The 18,659-nt window shown below is 35.8% G+C and overlaps 1 long non-coding RNA gene across 1 annotated transcript in view; it reads left to right on the forward strand.

The window, feature by feature from the left end:
* LOC148953052 (uncharacterized) overlaps positions 1–18,624 on the forward strand; it is a 62,177-nt gene extending 43,553 nt beyond the window's left edge. The window contains exon 2 of the long non-coding RNA XR_016141622.1: positions 18,418–18,624. This is a non-coding gene — a long non-coding RNA (uncharacterized LOC148953052). The remainder of the gene's footprint in view (positions 1–18,417) is intronic.
* The last annotated feature ends 35 nt before the right edge of the window (positions 18,625–18,659 follow it).

Raw genomic sequence — 18,659 nt, forward strand, 5'->3', positions numbered from 1 at the left:
TTTAATTTATTACTTCTTTCTAAAGTTGTTCTAGACTTTATAGTTTCACTACAAACAAGAGTTTGGATACTGCCCCCTTTCTTAACTGTAAATAAAAAACCAAAAGCCTACTGCATCATTGGCGCTTAACTGAAAACAAATTATATTACGAACATTTTCTTTTCTATTTCTTAGAGGATTGAAAATAAAAATAAAATTAAAGTGAAATAAATTCTTGAACTGATGGATCTTTCAATCGTTAGTATCATTATCTATCAGATATTAAATTTGATTTTTTTAATAGTTTCTAAGAATGTTCAAGGCGCATATGATTTTCAGTAATGCACCAGTGACACATTAGGTTTTGGACTTTTATAGCGAGAGAAAAAGCCAATACCTGAACTCTTGCTTGTAGTGATTTTTGTTCGTTTCAAGCTTGATTTGCATATTCAATTTAAGTTCCACTCGTTTTAAGATTTATTTATTCATCTACATTAATATTTATTGTATGTTTGTTTGCATTGATTGTTTATTTAATTTCTGTTCGTTTTAAGTTTCATTTATACTTCAAAAGTAAAATATTTTTTTTTCATTTTTAGCTTCATTTTCATATTCAATCTAAGTATTACTCGCTTTAAAATCTATTTATTCATTTATGTTATTACTTGTTGTATGATTTCTGCTATGATTGTTTATTTAATTTCTGTTCGTTTTTGTGTTTCATTTATTCTTTAATAGTAATTTCTGGTCATTTTGAGCTTGAATTTTAACAGGTATTTGCATCTGCTGAGATTAAGTTTAAAATGGCCTTTACTTTTCTTTGAAAAACATGTTTTTCGGAAAGTTTTTTTTAAATTAATTTTTGTTCGTTTTTGATTGCAAAAAGTTTCAAGTTTTAAAAAATTACTTCTTTCAAAATCAAGCTTTAAAAAAAAAAAATCAAATCTTCATCAAAGTATCAAAAGTATCAAAGTATCATCAAAGTGAAAAAATGGGTTTGTGTCAACCTCAGAGTTTTATTATCTGATGTTTGAACTATTTTTTTTTAACAAAATGGCTATCTCAAAATTTTTATCGGATGGGTTTGGGGAAAAAAATTTGGGGGGGGGGGGGGTAATGCCCCTTTGGTATCTTTTGACTCTTTAAAAGTGAACTAGAACTTATATTTTCAGTCAAATGAGCCCTCTCTGAAGTTTATACGAGCATCCCTTCTATAAGAACCATATACACCCCCAGAGTAAACATACAACGCCTGCCCCCGGGCCCTGAGGGGTTGTATCGGCCCCGGAATTTTGATATCTGATGTTTGAACTATTTTTAACAAAATGGTCACCTCAAACTTTTATCGTATTGATTTATCCATCCGATAAAACCAAAGGCATGGAGGGCGGCAGGGGCTAGTTACCCTCCGATCCTTTTTTACTCTGAGAAAATGAACTAGAACTTTCAATTCCCATTCAAATGAACCCTCTCTGAAGTTTATACGAGCATCTCTTTCATAAGGACCATATACGGTCCCAGGACATAGCTTACAATGCCTGCCCCCAGGCCCTGGAGGGTTTTGTCGACACTGGAGTTTTTGTTATCTAACCTTTGAACTATTTAAAAAAAATGGCTATCTCAAAATTTGTATTGGATGGGTTTGGGGAAAAAAGGGTGTGTGGGGTGGGGCTAGTTGCCCTCGGGTATCTTTTGACTCTTAAGAAGTGAACTAGAACTTTCAATTTCCAATCAAATGAGCCCTCTCTGAAGTTTTTACGAGTATCCCTTTCATAAGAACCATATACGCTCCCAGGACAAAACTTACAATGCCTACCCCTCCTGGCCCTGGAGGGTTGTGTGGACACCGGAGTTTTGTTATCTAATTTTTGAACAATTTTCAAAACACTGGCTATCTCAAAATTTGTAGCGGATGGGTTTGGGAAAAAAGGGCATGGGGGAGGCTAGTTGCCCTTAAATCTCATAACTCTTGGAAAGTGAACTAGAACTTTCAGTTTCCAATCGAATGAGCCCTCTATGAAGTTTATGCGAGCATCTCTTTCATAAGAACCATACATGCCTTTAGAGTATAAATTAGAACGCCTTCCCCTGGGCCCTGAGGGGGTTGTATCGACACTGGAGTTTTTCTTATTTCACCTTTGAACTATTTTTAACAAAATGACTATCTCAAAATTTTTATAAGATGGGCTTGGGGAAAAAAGGGCGCGGAGGGGCTAGTTGCCATCGGATCTCTTTTGACTCTTAAAAAGTGAACTAGAACTTTCAGTTTCCAATCAAATGAGCCCTCTCCTAAGTTTATACAAGCATCCCTTTCATAAGAACCATATATACCCCAGGGCATAACTTACAACGCCTACCTCTGGGCCCTGGGCGGTTGTATCGACACCTGAGTTTTTGTTATCTGACTTTAGAACAATTTGTATCTTATTGGCTATCTCAAAATTTTTATCGGATGTATTTGGGGAAAAAGGGGCGTGGGGGGGGGCTATTTGCCCTCCAATCTCTTTTGACTCTGAAAAACTGAACTAGAGCTCTCAATTTCCAATCAAATGAGCTATCTGTGATGTTTTTAAGAGCATCCCTTCCATAAGAACCATATATTCCCCCAGAGCATAAATTACAACGGCTGCCTTCGGGCCCTGGGGGGCTGTGTCCACCCCGGAGTTTTCGTTATATAGTCTTTGAACTATTTTCTAAAAAATTGGCTATCTCAAAGTTCTTATCGGATGGATTTGATGAAAAAAGGGCGTGGAGGGGGGAGGCAGGTGCCCTCCAATCTCTTTTGACTCTTAAAAAGTGAACTGGAACTTTCAATTTCCAATCAAATGAGCCCTATTTAAGTTTATACGAGCATCCCTTCCATTAGAACCATATATGCCCCCAGAGCATAACTTAAAACGCCTGCCCCTGGGGGGTTGTTTCGACACTCGAGTTTTTGTTATATGATCTTTGAAAAATTTTTAATAAAATAGCTACCTCAAAATTTTTATCGGATGCGTTTGGGAAAAAAGGGCGTGGGGGAAGCTGGTTACCCTCCGATATCTTTTGACGCTTAAAAAGTGAACTAGAACTTTTAATTTCCAGTCAAATTAGCCCAAACACATTCCATCAAAATTTCGATATAGCCATTTTGTTCAACGTAGTTGAAAGTTCTGGAAATTGTATCTTTGAACAGGACATTTCCCCTACAGTCTTCAGGGCAAGGGTTATAAGGTATACCCCTGGGGCATATATGGTTCTTATGGAAGGAATGCTCGTATAAACTTCAGAGGGCTCATCTGATTGGAAATGGAAAGTTCTAGTTCACTTTGTAAGCGTCAAAAGATGTCGGAGGGTAGCCGGTCCTCACCCTCTCACGCCCTTTTTCCCAGATGCCTCCGATAAGAATTTTGAGATAGCTATTTTTTAAAAATAGTTCTAAATTCATATAATAAAAACTCCGATGTCGACACGACCCCCAAGACCTGGGGGCAGGCGTTGTTAGTTATGGCCTGAGGGCATATATGGTTCTTATGGAAGGGATGGTCGTATAAACTTCAGAGAGGGCTCATTTGATTGGAAACTGAAAGTTAATTTACTTTTTAAGAATCAAAACAGGTCACAGGGCAACTAGCCCCCCTCCAAAGCCTTTTTTCCTCAAGCCCATCCGATCAGAGCTTTGAAATAGCAATTTTTTTTACGACTACCCATCTGATGAAAATTTTGAGATAGACATTCTGTTAAAAAAAGTTCAAAGGTCGGATAAGAAAAGCTCCAGTGTCAATATAACCCCAGGGTTCGGGGGAAATGCTCGACGTGGAAGGGGTGTTAGTTGCCTTCCAATCACTTTTGACCCTTAAAAAGGGCACTAGAACTCCCGATCTCCAATCAAATGAGCCCCCTTTCAAGTTTATACGACAACCCCTTGCATATGAATCGCCTCTGGGAAAATAAATAAATAAATCAGAGGCAACGCTATAGCGTTGCCTATAGTAAAGGCTATACGGCTCCAATGTTTTATTATTATTTATTTCTTTTCCCAGAGGCACTTCATATGGAAGGGGTCGTCATATAAACTTCAAAGGGGGCTTGTTCGATTAGAAATCGAGAGTTCTAGCGCCCATTTTAAGGTTCAAAAATGATTTGAAGGCAACTAACACCCCTTCCACGCCCATTATTTCCCCAAACTCATCCAATCAAAATTTTAACATTGCCATTTTCCTCAAGCCCAAACCCTTTTTTCCTCAAGCCCATCCGCTAAGAGCTTTGAGATAGCCATTTTTTTACGACTACCCATCTGATGAAAATTTTGAGATAGACATTTTGTTAAAAATAGTTCAAAGGTCGGATAAGAAAAACTCCAGTGTCAATATAACCCCAGGGTTCGGGGGGATGCGTTCTAAGTTATGCCCTAAAGGCATGTGCGGTTCTTTTGAAAGGGATACTCGTATAAACTTCATATAAGGCTCTATTGGTTGGAAATTGAAAGTTCTAGTTAACTTTTTAAGAATCAAGAGATTTAAGGGCAACTAGCCCCCCACGCCCTTTTTCCCCAAACCCATCCCCTAAAAATTTTGAGATAGCCAGTTTTTTGAAAATTGTTCAAAAATTAGATAACAAAAACTCCCGTGTCAACAAAACCTCCCAGGGCCCGGTGGTAGGAGCTGTAAGTGTTGTCCTGGGGGCGTATGTGGTTCTTATAAAAGGCAGGCTCGTATAAACATCAGAGAGAGCTCATGTGATTGGAAATTGAAAGTTCTAGTTACTTTTTAAGAGTCAAAGATATCCTAGGGCAACTAGCCCCCCCCCCCACACCCTTTTTCCAAAAAAAACTTCATAGTGGGCTCATTTGATTGGAAATTGAAAGTTGTAATTCACTTTTTAAGATTCAAAATTGATCGGAGGGCAGCTAGCCTCCCCCACACTCCATTTATTTTTCCCAGAGAGTTCTAGTACCCTTTTTAAGAGTCAAAAGTGATCGTAGGGCAACTATTCCCCAAGCCCTTTTTCCTCAAATACATCTCATGAAAAATTTGAGGTACACCTTTTGTTAAAAAAAGTTCAAAAATCATAAAACAACAACTCCTATACGTATGGCCATTTGGTTAAAAATAGTTCAAAGGTCAGATAAGATAGACTCCTGTGTCGACGCAAGTCCCCATGGGCCCGGGAGAGGCGTTTTAAGTTTTTCTCTGGGGGCATATATGGTTCTTATGGAAGGTATGCTCGTATAAACTTCGGAGAGGGTCATATAATTAGAAATTGAAAGTTCAAGTTAACTTTTTAAGAGTCAAAAGATATCGGAGGGCAACTAGCCCCCCCTCAATATCCTTTTTCATCAAACCCATCCGATAAGAACTTTGAGGTAACCATTTAAAAAAAAAATAGTTCAAAGACCATATAATGAAAACTCCGGGGTCGCCACAACCCCCCAGGACCCGGAGGCAGACATTGTAAGTAATGCTCTGGGGGTAAATATAGTTCTTATGGAAGGAATGCTCGTATAAACTTCGGAGAGGGCTTATATGATTGGAAATTGAAAGTTCTCGGTCACTTTTTAAGAGTAATTAATTAAAAAAAAACTTTTTCCACAAAACAAGTTTTTCAAAGAAAAGTAAAGAACTCCATTAAACAAAAAATGAGCAAAAATAAAATCAAATAATCTACCAAGCGTATAAATAACCAAGCGTATAATAACAATAAATAATCGAGTCAAACTCAAAACGAACAGAAATTAACATAAGTTGAGCGCAAAACCCCTCTGCATTCCCGAGGCCAGAACAAAATTTGCACTTTACTAAAAATAATCTAAATGTTTTTACTTTTATAACTTTAATAAATCAAATAATACTAAGATTTTGATTACTAAATATCAGTATATGTATATTAAACTAACAATGCACATTCATTTGCATTTTTTTCAGTAAAGGGCAAATTATGTTCTGGCCTTGGGAAGGCCTAGGGGTTTTGCGCCCAACTTATGTTAATTTCTGCTCCTTCTGAGTTTGACTCGGTTATTTATTGTAATTTCTGCTCTTTTTGGGTTTCATTTATTTATCGATGCTGATTTTTGGTAGTTCCACGCTTGGTAGATTATTTTATTTGATTTTTGCTCATTTTTTGTTTAATGGAGTTCTTTAGTCTTTTTTGAAAAACTTATTTTGTGGAAAAACTTATTTTAATTAATTTCTTTTCGTTTTATATGGACACAGTTTTTTCCGGGAAAAAGAAAATAATTATTTAAATCTTTTCGTTTTTTTAAGACTTTATAGTTTCGCCTGCAATTTGTATGCTGGAGAAAAATTTTCAGCAATTTTTAACAACATACACCCTCTTAAAAATCTGGACACAAATAGTAGTGTTTAATTTAGTTTCATACCTCCTCTAGTTGACCTGAAATGGAAAATTTGATACCATTCGCAAAAAAATCTGTTTACTTTCTGTGATAGCTTGGATACACTTACGCTATTTTGATCTGGTTAAATTTTAAGAGCAGAAGCAGCCCCGAAAGTTCGAACATAATACCCTCAGTCGTTCTTGGGATACTGCTGAGATGCCTTATTGGGAATTAGCATTAACACAGTGCATTTTGATTTAATCTTATGGCAACATTTAGTTTTTAAACATACAGTCAAATGGAAGGGTGGGTATGGGAGGGGGATTAGTTTCCCTCCAATCACTTTCGACTATTAAAAAAGGCATTAACCGTTTCTGTTTTCAATCGATTGATCCCCTTTTGAAGTTCCTATGACAACTCCCTCGATACAAAGTGCCCTGATCTAAACAACGATAACAACAAAATAATATATTATATCCACATCGATCTTTACTATCAAATGTCAAGCCTTCCAATTACTTTCGACTGTTAAAAAGGGCACTAGGCCTTTCGAATTCCAATCGAATGAGCTTTTTTCGAGTATCTACGACAACACTTCCTATGAACACCTTATATGGCCCCAGGGCATAAATTACAACTCTTACCCTAAGGGCTGTGAGGGTGGTTGTCAACCTCTAAGACCTAATTTCCAGAACTTTCAACTGCGTTACATAAAATAACTGTCTAAAAAATTTGATTTGATGTGTTTGGGAAAGTTATGGATGTGAGAGGGGCGTTAATCTTTCTCCAATAATTTTCAACTATTGATAAAAGGCACTACCCCATTCGGTTTCAAATCGACTGTGCCCTTTTGAAGTTTCTACGACAACGTTCTAAATAAATTTCTTGTATGTCACTAGGGTGTAACTTATACCCCTTACCGTGTGGACTGGGTGGGGGGGAGTGTCATCCTCACAGACCTAATTTCCATAACTTTCTACTACGTTGAACAAAATGGCTATCTGAAAATTTTGATTGGATGTGTTTGGGGGAATGGTGGGCGCGAGAGAGGGGTTAGTTACCGTCCAATCACTTTCAAGTATTAAAAAGGGCACTATCTCTCTCAATTTCTAATTGAGTGAGCCCCTTTTGGAGTTTTTACGACAACTCTATCATTAAAAACCTTATATGCCCCCTGGGCATAACTTACAACCTTTGCCCTGGAAACTCTCGGGGGTTTGTCATCCTTAAATATATAATTTCCAGAACTTTCAACTACGTTGAACAAAATGGCTATCTCTAAACTTTGATTGAATGTGTTTGGGGAAATGGTGGGCGTGAGAGGGGGTTAATCACTCTGCAATCACTTTTAAATATTAAAACGGGCAATTTCAATTTCCAATCAAATGAACCCCTTTTGAAATTTCTACAACAACTTTCTGTATAAACCTTATATGCCCCCAGGGCATAATTTACAGCCATTGCACTGAGAGCTCTGATGAGGTTTTTATCCTAAAAGACCTAATTTCCAGAACTTTCGACTACGTTGAACAAAATGGATATCTAAAATTTTGATTGGATGTGTTTGGGGAAATGGTGGGCGTGAGATCATTTTTGATTATCAAAACGGGCATTAGCCCTTTACATTTCCAATCAAATGAGCCTTTTTTCAAGTTTCTACAACAAAGCTTTCAATAAAAACCTTATATGCCCCCAGGACATAACTTATAACCCTTGCCCTGAAGACTATGGGAAGAGTGTCCTGCTCAAAGGTATAATTTCCTGAACTTTAAACTTCGTGGAACAAAATGGCTATCAATAAATTTTGATCGGATATGTTTGGGGAAATGGTGACCGTGGAAGGGGTGTTTGTTGCCTTCCAATCCAATAGATATTAATGTAAATGAATAATTAAGCCTTAAAAAGAGTGAAACTTAAATTGAATATGCAAATCAAGCTTGAAACGAACAAAAATCACTACAAACAAGAGTTTGGGTATCGTCTCCTTCTCTCACTGTAAAATTCTATTACATACTGTGGCATTGGCGCTTAACTGAAATGCATCTTGAACGTTCGGAAACATTAACCAACATCAAATTGAATATTTGATGTATAATGATATTAATTATTGAAAGATCCATTAGTTCAAGAATTTATTTCACTGTAATTTTATTTTTATTTTCAATGCTGTAAGAACTCGAAAAGAAATATTTGTATTATAATTTGTTTTCAGTTAAGCGCCAATGACGCAGTAAGCTTTTGGTTTTATTTCCAGTTAAGGAAGGGGGCAGTATCCAAACTCTTGTTTGTAGTGAAACTGTATTCGTCTAGAACACCTTCAGAAAGAACATTGATTGTTTATTTAATTTCTGTTCGTTTTCAGCTTCATTTATACTTCAATAGCAAAATAATTTTTTTCCGTTTTTAGCTTGATTTTCATATTCAATCTAAGCATTACTCGCTTTAAGATCTATTTATTCTTTTATATTATTACTTGTTGTATGTTTTTTGCTATAATTGTTTGTTTAATTTACGTTCGTTTTGGGTTTCATTTGTTCTTTAATAGTACTTTCTGGTCGTTTTGAGTATGAATTTTGACAGGTTTTTGTATCTGCTGAGCTTAAGTTTAAAATGGCCGTTACTTTTCTTTGAAAAACTTATTTTTCGAAAAATTTTTTTAAATTAATTTTTATAAGTGAGCAATAATTGTGTATGTATTTATGTATTATCTCGAAAACGGCTCCACGTTTTTTCGGGAAAATTGGTATCTTGAGATAGTCTCACATAAAAAGACGATCTAGATATATCAGAAGTCTGAGAAAATTCGTTAAGAGCCTTAATTTTGGTTTTTGTAAATTACGTCATGTACTATGTTAGTACATCATATAAGCACTTCGTATGGCATCATATATGAAATCATATAAACAATTTCTTATATGCTGTCATGCATAGAATAAATAAGATTATTGAGATTCCAACGCATCAGTTATTTATACATTATAATGTATGTTGAACGGCCCAAAAAATTAAAATTTTGCCGTTGCAGTAACTATAATTGACGATTCTTTGGAATCAACACCTGAACTATCAAACGTGATAAGGTGTGAAAATTGACAATCTGGACCATCAATTGCGACAACACCAATACGGACAACTAAATTAAAGGCCATTGCTAAATTGTCTGAAGTAATCAAAATTCAAGAACTTGTCAAAAATGTAAATGAAGAGCAAAGACACGGGCGGTAAGCAGATATATGGAAACAACAATTAGAGCATGTCAAAAATGAAACTGTAGAGCAAAGACACACGAGGTTAGAAGAAATGCGAGACCGAGCAAGTAAGCGAGTCAAAAATGAAAATGAATAGCAAAGACACACGAGGTTAGAAGATATGCGAGACCGAGCAAGTAAGCGAGTCAAAAATGAAAATGAATAGCAAAGACACACACGTTTAGAAGAAAGGCGACAGCGAGCATGTGAGCGAGTCAAATGAAAATGAACATTAAATACACATGCGTTTAGAAGAACAGCGGCGGCGTGTCAAAAATGCAAATGAAGAGCAGACTCACGCGGTTAGAAGACATGCGACACCGAGCATGTCAGCAAGTCAATGAAAATCAACCTGGAGAGCGGGAATCAAAACGTGTCAAAATTGAAAATCATAGCGATGATGATTGGGCTTAGGATTTTGATATGGATAAGGTCATCAATGCCTACCATACCTTTGTTAAAAAGCAAAGGTTTGGCGGTATGTATTTCATAATGACAAAAGACAAGCCGATGTAAAGCGATCCAAGCAAATTGAAAATGATAGCGATGATGATTGGGTTTTGACATGGAAAACGAGAAAAATCAATCTCTTTGTATCTTCTCAACATATTGTAAACAGTATCCTTTTCAATGTGATTATAATAGCTTTATATTTGTTCTTTATTATAGATTGGGTAGACACCATAAGTAATTTTACAGTTTACACAATAACTTTAGCGATTCTGAACTGAAAACTAAAATAAAAAAAAAAAACGATTTTTTTTCTTTGGAAATATAGAACAACGCTATAGAGATATGTAGCCTACTGTGCGGGTTAAGTCAAAAAAAATTTGTTTCCAGGAGACAAAAAACAAAACTATTTAAAATTTTCGGGTATTTTTCTGGTTTGAATTAAAAAATTAGTATTATTGGTTAGAGACCATAAATATTTTTGCAGTTTACATAATAACTTTAGCAAATCTGAACTGAAAATTTAAATAATAAAAATTTGATTTTTTTTTCTTTGGAAATATAGGACAACGCTACAGAGATACGTATTTTATAGGCTAAGCCTAAATATTATTATCTTGTCGAAAGATAAGCGTGTATAAATATTGCATTCATTTATTAAGTCATATATGGTTATAACCTATAAGATTATAACGTCATTCATTAAGTATGTGCACGAACCGCATTTTTTTTTGTCAAAATTGTTTCTATTTTAAAAGTAATTTAGTTGTAATTACAAATTGCACAAGATGTAGCAGCTCGCTGAGGAGAAAAACACGGATTAAAACAAACCTGCCTTCGATGCGGAATGTCTTGGTTTCAGCCACTTTTCTTGATTTTCTAACCAATATATTTTCCTTGTTTTTGAAGCCAAGATACACTTAGTTTCCTATATAGGGGTATTGAAAAAGGCGGTTCTAATAGTAAACTTCGTTTTTGATCTGATTCTAGTTTTAGGAGTTATGGGCTATTTTTGTTAACTATGGGCCGTGATCGTCTCTTACTAGGTTGCTAGCTACCGCGGCAACCCGGATTGTCGACAGATCAGCGTGCATAAATATTGCATTCATTTATAACGATTTCTTAAGGAATACAATTAAAATAATAATTTATATAATGATTCATTTTATTACTTCAGTTACTATGAGCTACAGTTCGTTCCTTAATGTAATTCTAATAAAACTATGACGACATTCATTATCTAGTATATGAAAATGCAGTTCTCTGTAAAAATATTGGTTTTGTTAAAATTTTGTTTTTTAATTACAAAAGCACGTAGAGGTGACAAACACCTGATGCTATAACAACATAAGCTACTACAGTTAGACCCCGGCGCCACGCCGATGAGGGAAGACCGGCGGCGGCGGGGCCAAAACAGCGTGCCGCCGCCGCGCCACCGGCGCGATCAATGTTGACCGCAAAGATTAATGTTTTCATCAGTGTTTCTCAAATCACAGCTTAAGTTTACAACAGATTCGAGCCTATTCATGAGTTCAGAAATTCACAAGTCGCTGGCTGGAAACTAGTCTTCTTCGTTATTCATCAAGAGAAGTAGAAATGTGGTAGAAACGAAATGGTTGTGGCGTTTCAGAAGCCTTGCATAATACGAGCAGTTGAAGTATCTATTAGCTATGTATTCTTAACATAAATAATTGTCAAAATTAGTAGTTTTTTTCATCGAGCATTACTGCATACAAAACTTCAAATACCGTATCACAAAATTCGTCAGTTATCTGGGTAAAACTTCGAATATAACTTTGAACTTAGAAGCTTATATTTTCATAATGCCCTTTGCCTATATTTGTTTTGTCACCTTTAAAACAGTTGAAATGGGTGACTATTATATTAACTGTTTTTTGTTGCTCTTTTAGATTCCTAAGAAGTATTCTTGCGTTAAAATCTGGCTTTTAAGAACAATCTTAAAAAAAATGCATTTTAAAGTTTTTTTTGGCTTCTTTATAGAATATTTGTCATGTGGGCTAAAGCTGAACTGCTGCTTTTTTAGTGCTTTTGGCTGCTCTTTTGGATATTATTCATTTTTTCTTTTGGGGATTCATTCAAAATTATAAACTCATAAATACCTAATATCAGTAAATTTATAAACTGCATCTAAAAGGAGTAAATTTATCAAATTGAAAAATACATGATGAAACACTTCAATTACAATGAAACAAAAAACACTTAATGGTTTATTCGGTTTTCGGTATGAAGAAAAATGAAGTGCCAGGTATTTTCTTAGGTAAAAAATGAAAAGCTCATCCGTTTAAATGTAATTAAATGAAATAATATGCCGACCGAAGTAGCTCCAGGAAGATGTTGAGATTTTCCTCCTAGTTCGTCACTTTTAATCCAAGCAAAATGTTACTTATCCAAGCAAAATACACTTAGTATCAGTTATTGAGTTTAAGCTTTGATTTCCAAATGTTCACAAAAATTACCAAGTTTAAGAAAGTCAAATTTAAGAAAGGTAGCAATAAGTCACCTGTGGTCAAAACACTCAAAGACTCCTCTTTGATCCACACCCAGGCTCAAAGCTTCTGCTATGGTCATATCCATGGAAATCTCCAAAGAGTATCCTTTTAAAATAGCTTTCAAGCGTAGTTAGGGGTATTTAGCCTTTTTTGCTTTTCTTCAAAGCTTTGAAAAAGTGTTGTAATATTCCAAATGTTACATTTGTTATATTTGTGCATATTTTTGGTGATCATTTGTGAGGTGATCGAATTTTTTAAACCACTGTAGATACGTAAGAACGTTGCAACATCTAGTACCCTGAGGTCACAAGACTGTCAAAGACTCCTCCTTGAACCTCCCAAATTAAAAGCTTTTATTATGAACTGGCCTTTTAATGTAACTTGGGCACTGGACCAAGGGCGCCATTGTTACTCGAGCGCAACGTTAGGTGGGGATGTAGGTATCACTTTCATCACACAAATTCGTTTTAGTTTGAATCTGCCTGGTACTAATAAAAGAATGTTTTCAAAGTAAACCAATTTCATCAATAAGAAAATAAACGGGTTGGACGCACGTATTTCTTTCCCTTTGGACGATAAAACTATACAAGTACTGTATCAAGTATAACTCACGAATTACTTGACTTACTTACTTTGACTTATGTCTCCTGCCGGGCGCTGCTCGGCGTAGAGAGAGACGTCTGCCTCCTCCATCCACTTCGGTCCATGGCAAGCGTTTGCACATCGCTCAACCACATATTTTCCATCGTCAGGAACTCGGACAGGCTGTCAGACCATCGTTTTTTCGGTTGGCCGCGAGGTCGCTTCCAACCGGCTTTGACAGGGTCGAAGTCATGGATCGTTTTCGCAGGTATGTGTGGAGGCATTCGAAGTAGGTGTCCGAACCATCGTAGTGTTCGCTCGGCTGCTTGGGTCGAAAACCGAGACTGCTTGGTGAGCTGCAGCAGCTTCTCACTGCCTCCTCCATCCATTGCCTCCATCAAGGCAAAGACATCAATTGCCTTGAGGGTTACGGCTGTAGCTTGCCACGTTTCAGCTCCATAGAGCATCACAGAGCCGACAGATACCGGCTCTGCTTTGAATAAAAATAAAATAATTAACTTATTGGCTTCCCTGCTTTCAAAAAAAAATAAAAAAATCGCGGTGTTATCATTTAAATATTATATCTCCCAACCCCTCCCCCACCCCTCTGGATACCATCTTAATAGAATGCCGTCTCTGTTTTAAATTAAAATAAATAACTTTTTGGCATCCCTGCTTTCAATAAAGAAAATTCGAGATATTATCATTTAAATGTAATACCTCCCAACCCTCCCCCCTCTAGATACCACCTTGATAGGATACCGTCTCAGCTTTACATTAGAAAAATAATTTACTTAATAATTAACTAGGTCACTATATGGTTCAAACCAACACGCAAAATACCGTTAAACAGCTTAGTGTTCCTTGAAAAAAAATTGAGGGTATGAGTAAAGGGGTACAAAGACAACAACAAAATGTCGAAATTATTCAGATGTACCTCAAATTATTGGAAAACTGAGTCATAGATTCGCCGTGGCATTCAATAAGATCAAAAGAATCTAATTAAAAGGGAGTACGCAAAAAAGTCAAATTAGGCCAGTAGCCTATGAGAAATCGCAAAATACCCAAGACAATGAACAAGTCCCAATGGAGGGCCCTGGGTCTATCAAAATATTTCAATGGTTTCCCAGAGAATTTGATATCATTTTCTTCTGTCTCCACTTTAAATTAAAAATATAATAATTTTTTTGCATCACTGGGTTCAATAATAAAAAAATGGGGTATTATAATTTAAAAATAATAGCTCCCTATCCCCCCCCCCCCCCCAATAGGCAATAATTAACAATTTATTTATTAATCATATTTTTGGGGTAACTTCCGTTTCAATCTTTGATTCCCCAACCTTGTACATAGCATAGTCTATAACTAAATTTTGTCTCAAGAAGGTTTTTTTTAGGGGGGAGGGGGGGTAAAAATGTTTCAGAAAGAAGATTGTATTTTCTATCAGACGTCCAACAATTGAGTATTAAACATTAAGAAAATCTTATCTAAAAACAGCAAAAGAAAAAGAAATTCTGCAAACTCACTATTCAGCTGTAGAAGCAATCTGTCTGCTGTCAATTTCAAAATCCACATGAAGGCTGAAGCTGTATAGTAGTGAATGCGTTCTATAGTTCTATTCAACATAAAAATAAAATTCTTTACTACGAATGATGTAAGAAATAGCAATTGGGAAACTGCATTCGAAATGATTTAAACTCATTTCATAAAGACAATACTTTTTTTGTCAACATAAGAAGAACTGTGTATATTGCAATATTTGCAATCGCATAGTGTATGTGTTTAGTGTTTATGCAAAGTAACAAAAGAGACGAAAATTAACGAACAAGAGAATAGTAAAGAATTATGGTATGCAAAGTAATATTTGGCAGGGAAAGTCACTGGTGATAAATCGCCAGGGGTGGCACTGTGATTGCGTGATTTTAGGGGATTCGGGGAACCAAATTTTTTTTCGGAGTGACGCATAAATTTTTGGGGAAATACCCGAAACTTAGGGCACAGTGTAAGCCCTGCTTGATTTCTAATCAGGAAAATCGAAATACTAAACCACATGAGAAGGAAAAGCTCCGACTTTGCGGTTGACGCAATAAAGAATTACCGCAAAATTAATTTAAAGTCGACCGAACGCCGCCACCTCTGCCAGCGGCGGCGCGCCTGCGGCACGCCGGCAGCGTTGCGACACTTCGGCGGCGGGTGACCGGGCCGCTCGTCGGCGGCGTTCGGCCGATCCGCCGGCGCGGCGGCGGGGTCTAACTACAGTACTATAGAAAATGCAGTTTTTCGTAAAAAAGTGATTCTACTTTTAAAATAATTTTTTAATTACAAAAGGTTTTTAACCCCATCAATTTCCTTTAAAATAAACCATTAAACAGCTCTTTGTAATTTCCCAGTGCCAAGCTATCGGAGGTGGAAGAGAGAGAAAAATGATGCCGTATATGCTGAATATCGTGGTTTCAGCCACTTTTCTTAATTTTCAAGCCAATATAATTTCCCTTGTTCAAGCCAAGGGACGGTAAGTTTCCTATATTGGGGTCTCGGGCAAGGCAGTTCTAATAGTATACTTCTTGTTTTGATCTGAATCTTTTTTTTTTTAGGAGTTATCGGTTATTATATTTTTTATTATTGGACTTGATCGTCTCTTTCTAGGTTGCTAGATACCGCTGCAACCCGGAGATGTACTTCTTGTTTTGATCTGACCCTATTTTTAGGAGTTATGGGTTATTCTATTTCTTAGTGTTGGCCGTGATTATCTCTTACTAGGTTGCTAGCAACCACTGCAACCCAGATAAAACTATATCGATCCTTTATGTAACGGATTACAAACAGGAAAATTTCTACGACTTTTTCTTCTCTGGAATAGTAAGAGACGAACCTCAAAGAATCAGGCAGCTAACTAAGTCAACTATTTGCAATGGTTTGTATTTCTAATGATCGTCTTTTAATATAATTACATAACATACGTTAGAGAAACCACTTTCAAAAGATGTTTGTTTCAGTTAGATGTTTGAAACAGTTAGTTTTCAATATAGGGGTATTGTACAATTCGTTCTTTAATATAACATTTCGTTCTTTAATATAACACTAAATTATTACTGATTAAAGTATATTAATAAAGTTATAGAAGAATAATTGTCAATAATACCTTGCGATGACGTAGTGCATAAATCTGCGCAGCTTTGTCTCTAAGACATCGGCTTACAATATAAGCTTAGCGAAATCAAAATGCCGAAGTTAATAAGTTTTCCGAAAAATTTCTTTTTTAAAATAATATGAAAACGTTAAAACAGAAAAACTACGTGAGATTTCAGCTCATATTTTTTTAAAATGATAATGTAATATCAGGAATTCAATAAATAAATTTATATTATTAAATTTTTGTAGCACGATTTTGTTTTTCAGTTCATAATTCATGTAAATACTAACACATGGAACTGTACACTCAACCTAATAAAAGACACTTGCATAAGCCAATAATGATCCAAGGAAAGGTGACAATAAAAAAAAAAAAAAAAAAAAAAAAAAAAAAATCAATGAGGATAAACCTTCCCCATGAAGTGGACATTCGAATTTTTTATAGATAGCCTGAAAGCAAAACTCACTGATAAGACCCTTGGTTAAGATAAAAAAGATATACCATAACAGAAGACAGTATTCAACCTGTCTGCCCTCCACTGTAGTAAGCATTAGTTTGAGCTGACGGGTGTTTTGCTTTCTTGCCATTAATAAAATTAATGAACTTAATTCCAATAAATTTAAGGGTGAACATAAACCGTGACAGTTCAAGAACCAAACTTACAATTGTTGGTTTGTGGCCCCCTCCTCAAACTCATAACAAGTAGAAACTAAGAGGAGTTTGGCAGATGACATCGCGACTTCTAAAGACCAGAACAAAATTTATACTTTACCGAAAACCATCCTTTCGAGCTGTGTGTTTTTATTTCTTATAATATCGAAAAAAAACAAAAAAAAAAAAAAAAACAATAAAAAAAAACAAGGAAAATTAAAAAAAAAACTAATAAATTTGGATTGACAGTTTATTAAATATACTGATGTTCAATCCCTGATGTTTTAATAATTCTGAATTTATCAAACTTGAAAAAAGAGATAACATTAAAATGCATCTTGTTTTCAGCGTGAACCATTTTGTAAAAAAGGTGAGAAAAACATGAAAAAACCTTGAACTTCACGATTGCGCGAAGGCAATGTCGATAGCGTCTTCCGAAGTTATGAATTATACAAACCTTCATTACTCTACCTATCACATCAGCTAGTAACGAAATATTCTTTTCTACACTAAGCCTGATTAAAACCTATTTAAGATCAACAATGGGTGACGAAAGGCTCAGTGGTCTGATGTTTAGTGAAAAGACTTGCGAAATCGTTGAATTTCGATGCTATGGTTGACATTTTTGGAAAAATGAAACCTCGTCGATTCCTAGTGTTGCAATAAAACTGCAAGTTACATTCCAACTTAAGTTCTCTGTATTCATTAAACACTTTTAAATTGCTTCTTACTATTATTAGTCGATTTTGGGAGAGGCCTTTGCTAACCACTGTGAAGAAATATTACTCTTAAACAACTTTGAGCCGGCCACTTCAGAGGGCCCACAGAGGTTGCTTAGCCCCCCTTAGTTCAGAATGAAATGACGCCGCTGGACAAAGTCCTGCTTGAATGAAAGCAATTATTAACTTTGCCATGGATGAAAAGATACACAGAAGCAGCATCCTTAAAGAGATGCATTATCATTGGCTGCCAGTGACGGAAATTAGTTGTAATCATGACTCTGCAGGTTCTTTGTCTTTGGTTCAAATTAATTTAGCTTGCCCAAATGGTTGCAACAAAAAATATTCTACGTCCAACCAATAAAACTAAACCTGCAAACTACAGCAAATTATCACAAACAAACCAGTTGTCTTTGCCTTCTGAATAATTCCGGTATTATATGAGGTATCTTAGCAGTAGGCAGGTTTTTCTGTGGAAGCGCTAGACGGTTTCATTAATATGCACATCATCAGAGTTGGGATTTAGTATAGCTTTTGGAATAAGTCGTAATAGATTTCCTTGATACGGCTTTTTAACAGTTTATAACTACCCCTATTCTACCCTCTTAGTTGGGCCGATGTTTCGCAAGGTAATAGATATTTAATAAGTGAGCCATTCAGAGTGCAAATCAAATAACTATATTTAAAATATTTTGTGAGTTTAGTGCTGATCCAGGCTATGTACATCCTGAACTCCTTAAAATAGCAGAAAACCTGTTGATCGTAGAGTATTAATGCTTTTGCAGAAGTTATTGGACTATCCTCCTACTTAAAAATAATAATCTTTCAGGAACTGGATACGGCGTCACTGGAGGAAATGCAAATAATGAAACTTCAGTGTCCGCACTTGAGACCAAAAGGGACCGGTATCAATTCACAAATGAATCGTCCCCACAATTGCCCAGCCAGCACAAACGAATCAGTAGAAGGGAGCACTTAATCTCACAATGATGATTATACGTACAATATTATGAAATTAAATTCTTTTAGAAATTAATTTATCTCAATTCTGCGCCTATCCAAGTTACAAGA

The sequence above is a fragment of the Artemia sp. Qi Xiang Cuo genome, chromosome 4 (assembly GCF_049724085.1).
Source record: "Artemia sp. Qi Xiang Cuo chromosome 4, ASM4972408v1, whole genome shotgun sequence".
Lineage (NCBI taxonomy): Eukaryota > Metazoa > Arthropoda > Branchiopoda > Anostraca > Artemiidae > Artemia > Artemia sp. Qi Xiang Cuo.